Genomic DNA, 6,990 nt, shown 5'->3' on the forward strand with positions numbered 1-6,990 from the left:
CGTTCAAACCCTGGGTTGGGAAGATCCCCTGAAGGAGGGAACAGCTACCCACTCCAGTATTCTGGCCTAGAGAATTCCATGGTCTGTATAGTCCATGGGGTAGCAAAGAGTCGGACATGACTGAGCGACTAGGGGGATGCTATGTTAATAGCAAACTAGAAAATACATTCCTTTAAAAAATAATTGGAAAAATTATAAAAACCAAATTCCATCAATAATTAGAAGCTATTGCGACATGTTGTTATTCCTCAGGCTGGGCTTTGGGGTGAGAAAGGAATGGCAACCCACTCCAGTGTTCTTGCCTGGAGAATCCCCATGGACAGAGGAGCCTGGTGGGCTACAATCCATGGGGTTGCAAAGAGTTGGACACAATTGAGTGACTAACACACTTTCTGGGTTAGACTCTTCTAGGGCTGGAATGACACCCGAGGGCAGCCTCGCCCAACCCTACTTGGACCAGAAAGCTGGCCGGCCTCTCAGCGTGCTCAAATCAGCTCTCTTCCAACAGGTAAACACTGCCCAGAAACTCCCTGACTTCGAGCTCCACGCTGGACAGGTGCCTCCTCGGGGTGTTGCAGCACTTGTCATCCAGGGTGGTGGTGTAGAACGCCTTGCGGGACTTGCGATAGAGGATGGTGGTCCTGAGGCAGCGGGCAGGCTCGTGGCGGGGCTGGAAGTGCACCTCCGCCTTGTACATGTGCCACGTACAACTGGGAATCCAGGAGATGATCTGGCTGCAGGAGGCCACCGTCAAGCCCAGGGACAGGTGGACATCGTCAATGAAGTGCCAGTCTGAGCTGTACTTGATAGAGGATGTGTACCTTACTTCCATTGGTGGTCAGGGGTCAAACACCACTCCTTTGCCCAAGGCCAGGGGTCATAACCTTGGCGAGCAGCTGGAGACTGGGGGGTTGAAGAGAGAGAAGCTGGATTCAGGGCCATGGGGGGATCCTGCACTGGGCCAGAGCCCTGGGGGCTGGTTCAAGCTCCTCGCTGCCCTGGGCCCCGAGAGAGACCAGTGGCTGGGGCTAGGGAGAAGCCTTGAGTCTGGACTGGCCAGGATGCTGTTGCCCTTCTCCTTGTCCATGTGCTCTGGCACATCCTGCAGGCCAAGCCGGCTCACCAGGGCGGTTGGTGCCCATGGCTGGGCCCAGGCCACTGCACCCTGCCCCCCTGCCCCAGTTAAGTCATTCTTCACTAAACATGTGTTGAATCCTTACTATGTACAAAATAGATGTTCGGAATATAAAAATGGAAGTCAGTTACTGCTCTAGTATAAATCTAGCTGGGAGGCAGAGGTGTATACAAACTGTACAGTGTGATAGGCACTGTAGAATTGCCATGGAACAAATTTGAATTTTACTCATTTATTTCATGACTTGGATTTATTTTAATCCCTTTCCCCATGGCCTAGAAAACGGTCATTTTGGGGGGCATGTAAAATCTCAGAGAAACACAATCATTTTTAAAAGTTTAATTTATATACTGTCTTAGTAGAGGCTCTTAATTTCTAATGCAACAGAAAAGGATCTGGAGGGATACCCACCAAAGTGTTCCCAGTTGTTATCTCTGAGAAATAAAACTAAGAGGAAAAAATTTAATCATCACTTTATACTGTATCATTTTCAGGTACTTTCTCTGTGTGTGTGAGCTCTTAGTTCGCCATCCACAGATTGAACCCACCATGGCAGTGAAAGCCCCAAGTCCTAACCACTGGACCATCAAGGAACTCCAGTTTTTTTCAGTTTTTATTTTAAAAAGTGGTTAAAACTTGATGCAATTAAATAAGTAGTTTAAATGAAAGAAAGGAAATAATATTTATGGAAGATATCAGCAAGGAGACTATTAACTTGGGCCTTAACAGCAAGGAGAATATCGACTTGGGCCTTAATGAGTAGGAGGAATTCATGGAGTAGAGAAGGGATGTTGGATAAAACATAATCACAGAATATCTGATCAGTGTTTCAGATTGGTGTAGTATCTCCTTCACACCTGCCCCTGTAAATTAATTTGTTGATAGAATCTTGTCAGAAAACAAATATGTATTGAGTTTCTGCTCTATGCCAGTATAATAGATACCAAGGCAGTATAAGTCAGAGTTCTTGCTCTTAAAGCATTTACAGTCTCAACAGGGAGTTAAGACATTCTCAGAACAGTTAGAGACAGCCCATGGTTAAGTGCCAACAAGTTTGGCCCATGAAAGAACAGGAAAAGCTGAGTATACTGCCAAGGTTTCAGCCTGGGAGCCTTGGAACAGTGGTGCCATTTATAAAAATGGAAAGTTGGGAAAGGAGAGCTGTTTTGAAAGCAGATATACCTATAGTAAAATATCACAGTCTATGTAAATTACTATTTGGCTATGCAAATGAGTAGGAATGCATAAGTAATGCTTAGACTGGAAGGTGCCAGGAACTATAATAATCTCTACCTTTTATTGAATGTAGACTGGGTGCCAGGCACTGTGCAGAGTTATTTGCATACATTATCATTTAATCTTCACAACAAATCTATGAGGCCATTATGACGGCCGTTTTTCAGATGAGGAAGTCTGGGAGAGGTTGGTCTTGCAACCAGTGGGAAAGTGACATGTCAGGATGAGAACACGTCTGTCCAACTCCAAATTGCTATGACACTATGCTGTGTCATCCAAGTGGATGTACAAGATTCCAACTCTGCCCTGTGGTGTGATGTGAAGGCACAGGCAGGTGTCCCAGTAGGCATCAACCAACTCCTCAAACAGGCAGAGCTCTATTGCAAGGACCACACCAACATCATCAGAGAAACTCAAAGAAGATGATAACTACACCCTGGGGTGGGCAGGGAAGGCCTCCGGGAGGAGTGGAGCTTTGAGCTAGAATGAATCGAATTTTAATACAGCAGGAAATGGCACTCCAGACCGAGGAGGCTGCAGATGCAAAGGAGAGAAAATAGACACGGAGAAGGCGTGCATGTGGTGGAGAATCTAGGTTGGGGCCTGAAGGAAAGTCAAATGTAGAAAATCAGATATGAAAGCCCTTGAGTGCCTTTGGAGGAAGGAAACAGCCTTAATAGAATTTTGAGTGAAGATGAAAGAGTGGTGAAAAGAGACTATCTGGTATGATTAAAGTGATCTTTTCAGGTCAGCTGTAATACTCAGGATAGATTGGAATTAGCCACTTAAACTAGATAAGATCTGGGTGGGTATTGGTTTTTGAATGGCAAGAGGAAAGATGGAAAAGAAGGAGGTACATGTGAGAAATGTTTTGAGGGAAAAATAGAGATGCTTGGCAACTGAGTGGATTCAGAAAGACAGGAAAGGAAACAGAAAAGAATCTAGGATTTGACTGTGGTTGCTGGAAGAATAATGATACCTTTGAGATCAGGATCAAGGATAGACTGAGCTTGCTTTGTTGACTGTGTTGTGGCCTTTCTCAGGGGGAGAGAAGGTAGAATGTGGAAAGCAAAGGACAGAAGAATAAGGAGTAAGCTAAGGAGGATGAAGAGCCTGGGAAGAAAGAGAGAGAGAAGTATCAGGGGATCAGAGTCAAGAAAACCAAGGGGGCAGGCAGGAGGTCTCAAAAAATTCAGTAGTGACCATCAGGGTCAAATAGTATAGAGATGGCTAGAAGAATCAACAGGAAAGAGACCACTGGCTTTGATAAAATCCATATGCAGGCTTCCCTTGTAGCTCAGTTGGTAAAGAATCTGCCTTAAATGCAGGAGGCCTGGGTTTGATTCCTGGATTGGGAAGATCCCCTGGAGAAGGAAATGGCAACCAACTCCAGTATTCTTGCCTGGGGAATCCCATGGACAGAGGAGCCTAGAAGGCTACAGTCCATGGGGTCACAAGAGTCAGACACGACTTAGCGACTAAACCACCATATGCAGGCTTTTGTCTTTCAGTAAAAACTACCAAACAAACCAGATAGAGGATGCTGGAAAGAGGGTGATGATCCTGTACCCATGCAGGTAGTGTTCCCTGAGCACCTATGTGCTCAGTCTCAGGTGATGGCTGAGCTCTATCCATCCCATTGACAAGGCTGTATTAGTCATGCTTTCTTATAGAGGGAGACTGAAGCTCAAAGAAGTGAATTAATTCTCCCAAGGCCTTGAAAGTGAAAGTGAAAGTCATTCGGTTGTGTCAACCCAATGGACTGTAGCCCACCAGGCTCTTCTGTCCATGGAATCTTCCAGGTAAGAATACTGGAATGGGTTGCCATTCCCTTCTCTAGGGGATCTTCCTGACCCAGGGATCGAATTTAGGTCTCCTGCATTGCAGGCAGATTCTTTACCATCTGAGTCACCTATGGAGGGAGACTGAAGCTCAAAGAAGTGAATTAACTCTCCCAAGGCCTTACATTGGAAGTAATGGAACTAGATATCCAACCAGGTCTGCGTGTTTCTAAAGGCCTTCCCACTTTCCACCTCAGCCGTGTCGGTGCTGGAATGTGTGATGATATGATGGTACCGTAGTAATAATATGAACACCTACCATTTAGTGAGCGCTTTCTGGCACTATGATAGTTTATGTATATTAATTTTATTTTGTGACACCCTTTAAAGTAGGTGTTATTAACTCTATTTTACGGCTGGGGAAATTGGAGCTCAAAGAAGTTAAGCAGCATGACCAGAGTCACACAGCTAGAAAGTGGTTGAAATGGCCTATGTGTGGAGCTGTGGTCTTCTGTTGCCTCTCAAAAATGTCTTTCTTTTGGCTGCATCACCTGGCCTGTGGGATCTTAGTTCCCCAACCAGGGATTGAACCCTGCCATGGAGGCGAGGAGTCTTAACCACTGGGCCACCAGGGAAATCCCTTGAGAATTTCTTAAAGGAGGACTTCCCTGGTGGTCCAGTGGTTAAGAACCTTCCTGCCTTTGCAGGGGACATGGGTTCAGTCCCTGGTCTGGGAAGATTCCACATGCTGTGGAGCAACCAAGCCTGTGTGCCACAACTACTGAACTGAGCTCTAGAGCTTGTGCTCCGCAACAAGAGAAGCCACTGCAATGAGAAGCCTGTGTACCGCAGTGAAGAGTAGGCCCTGCTCACTGCAGCTAGAGAAAGCCCGAGCAAAGCAATGAAGACCCACAGTGAAAGTGAAAGTCGCTCAGTCATGTCCAACTCTGCAACCCCATGGACACAGTCCATAGAACTCTCCAGGCCAGGATACTGGAGTGGATAGCCTTTCCGTTCTCTAGGGGATCTTCCCAACCCAGGTTTCGAACCCAGGTCTCTCACATTGCAGGCAGATTCTTTACCAGCTGAGCCACCAGGGAAGCCCAAGAATACTAGAGTGGGTAGCCTATCCCTTCTCCAGCAGATCTTCCAGACCCAGGAATCGAACCAGGGTCTCCTGCATTGCAGGTGGATTCTTTACCAACTGAGCTATCAGGGAAGCCCAATGAAGACCCAGCAAAGCCATAAATAAATAAATAAATAAATAAAAGGAATTTCCTAAAGGAAACTTCTACTTGGGCTCCAATAGGTGACTAGCTAGTGCTTCTAGACTTTATGTTGTTCATTGTATCATATGCTGTATCACATACTTCCTGGGTGATTTTCGGTGACTCAAATGCTGAGATTCTGGTGGCAGACTCCCTGCATAGCATCACTTCAAGACTGCTGTCCTGAGCTACAGTGCTTTCTCTTTATTACATTCCTTGCTTCACTGCAGGGGTTGAGAACACTGTGTGGCTTTTGAATTTGCTTTTCCTCAGGGATGGAGGAAGCCTTGAGAGTTCATCCTTTGCCTTAATTGTTAGAAGTGTCTGGGCAGAATCGGGCACCCGTGGCTGGCCAGTGGCGCTCCCTGGCAGTCCCAGTGGCCAGCATCACTTTTCCTGTGTGAGCTTGGTGGGTAGAGGCTGGCTGGATTGATAGAGGTGTCCACCTGGCCATTGGCACCTGTGAGACAGCTCTAATTCTCTCCCAGAGCCTTCACTCTGGCCTGGGCAAAACCCAGTGAAAGCACCATCTTAGTGACAGCAGCCTTGGTGGGGAGGAGGCAGACTTGGAAATTTCCCTGCAGGGTTCTGGGCGGAAAGAAAGCCAGCAATGGGCTGACACTGTGATTGGTGGGCCTGAGCAAGGAGGGGCAGTAGGCCAAGGATGTCTCTTCCCCTTAGTCGTTAGCAAGGGCCTCAGGGAAAATGTCAGCCTTCCAGATCTGGTATCATCTGGAGCCCCTGCTGTATAACTGAGTGATTCTCTCCGCACATGGTCAGCAGCAGATTTTTCTCAAGGTGAAAGCAATTAGGCCTTGGTCTCCTCCTCCCCTGCTGCCGGAAAGAAAAGGAAGATGGAAAGGGAGGGCCGTCCCTGCTCCTGCTGAGGTCAGCCAGGCTGCCCTGGCCAGTTCCGGTAATTGGCTCCCTCACCTGCTCACACTTCTCACAGTTTGCCCTGGTCTTGGGTGTTTCAGCGTCGCTCAAGGCTGAGGCTCTGAAGAGGGCAGCAGCTGCTCCCTTTCCACTTATCTCTAGAATGAAGAAAGAGGGCATCTCACCCTGCTTGGGGCAGAGAATTAGCTGGAATACCACGAGCAGGGCCTGAGCAGCACACCCAGGTGGGGCTGGGTTGTATGTGCTTCCTCTCTCTGGAAGATCCAAAGCAAGGTTGGAGAAAAACTCTTTGGAAGGTGGAAGAATTTATTCATTCGGTTAACAGCTATGCCAAGCACTCTCCTAGGAGTTCCTGGTGTCTGTCAGTTTGGAGCTGGGGAGAGTACAGTGGATGCAGGAGGTAGAGGAGTGGGAGAGGTCGGGAGAGGAATTACAAAGGTCTGAATGTCACAACAGAGGAGGCCAGGACACCCTGGGGACCTGATGGACTAGAGCAGTCAGGGAAGGCTGCTTGGAGGAAGAGGCTTTTGAAAAAGGGATAAAAATTCTCTTGATAAAATGCTTGAAGGTAAAAAGGGTAAGAACTGAAAATAAAAGCTTCTGAATATTCCCTATCACTATCCCTAGTAGTAACAGCTGTTAATACAGTGTTATGTAGTTTTGTAGGAATTTT

At 47.1% G+C, this 6,990-nt stretch overlaps 1 pseudogene; it reads right to left on the minus strand.

The window, feature by feature from the left end:
- Positions 1-423: 423 nt before the first annotated feature.
- On the minus strand, positions 424-6,476 carry LOC102400732 (annotated as a pseudogene).
- Positions 6,477-6,990: the final 514 nt, after the last annotated feature.

Source organism: Bubalus bubalis, chromosome 2 (assembly GCF_019923935.1).
Source record: "Bubalus bubalis isolate 160015118507 breed Murrah chromosome 2, NDDB_SH_1, whole genome shotgun sequence".
NCBI classification, from domain to species: domain Eukaryota; kingdom Metazoa; phylum Chordata; class Mammalia; order Artiodactyla; family Bovidae; genus Bubalus; species Bubalus bubalis.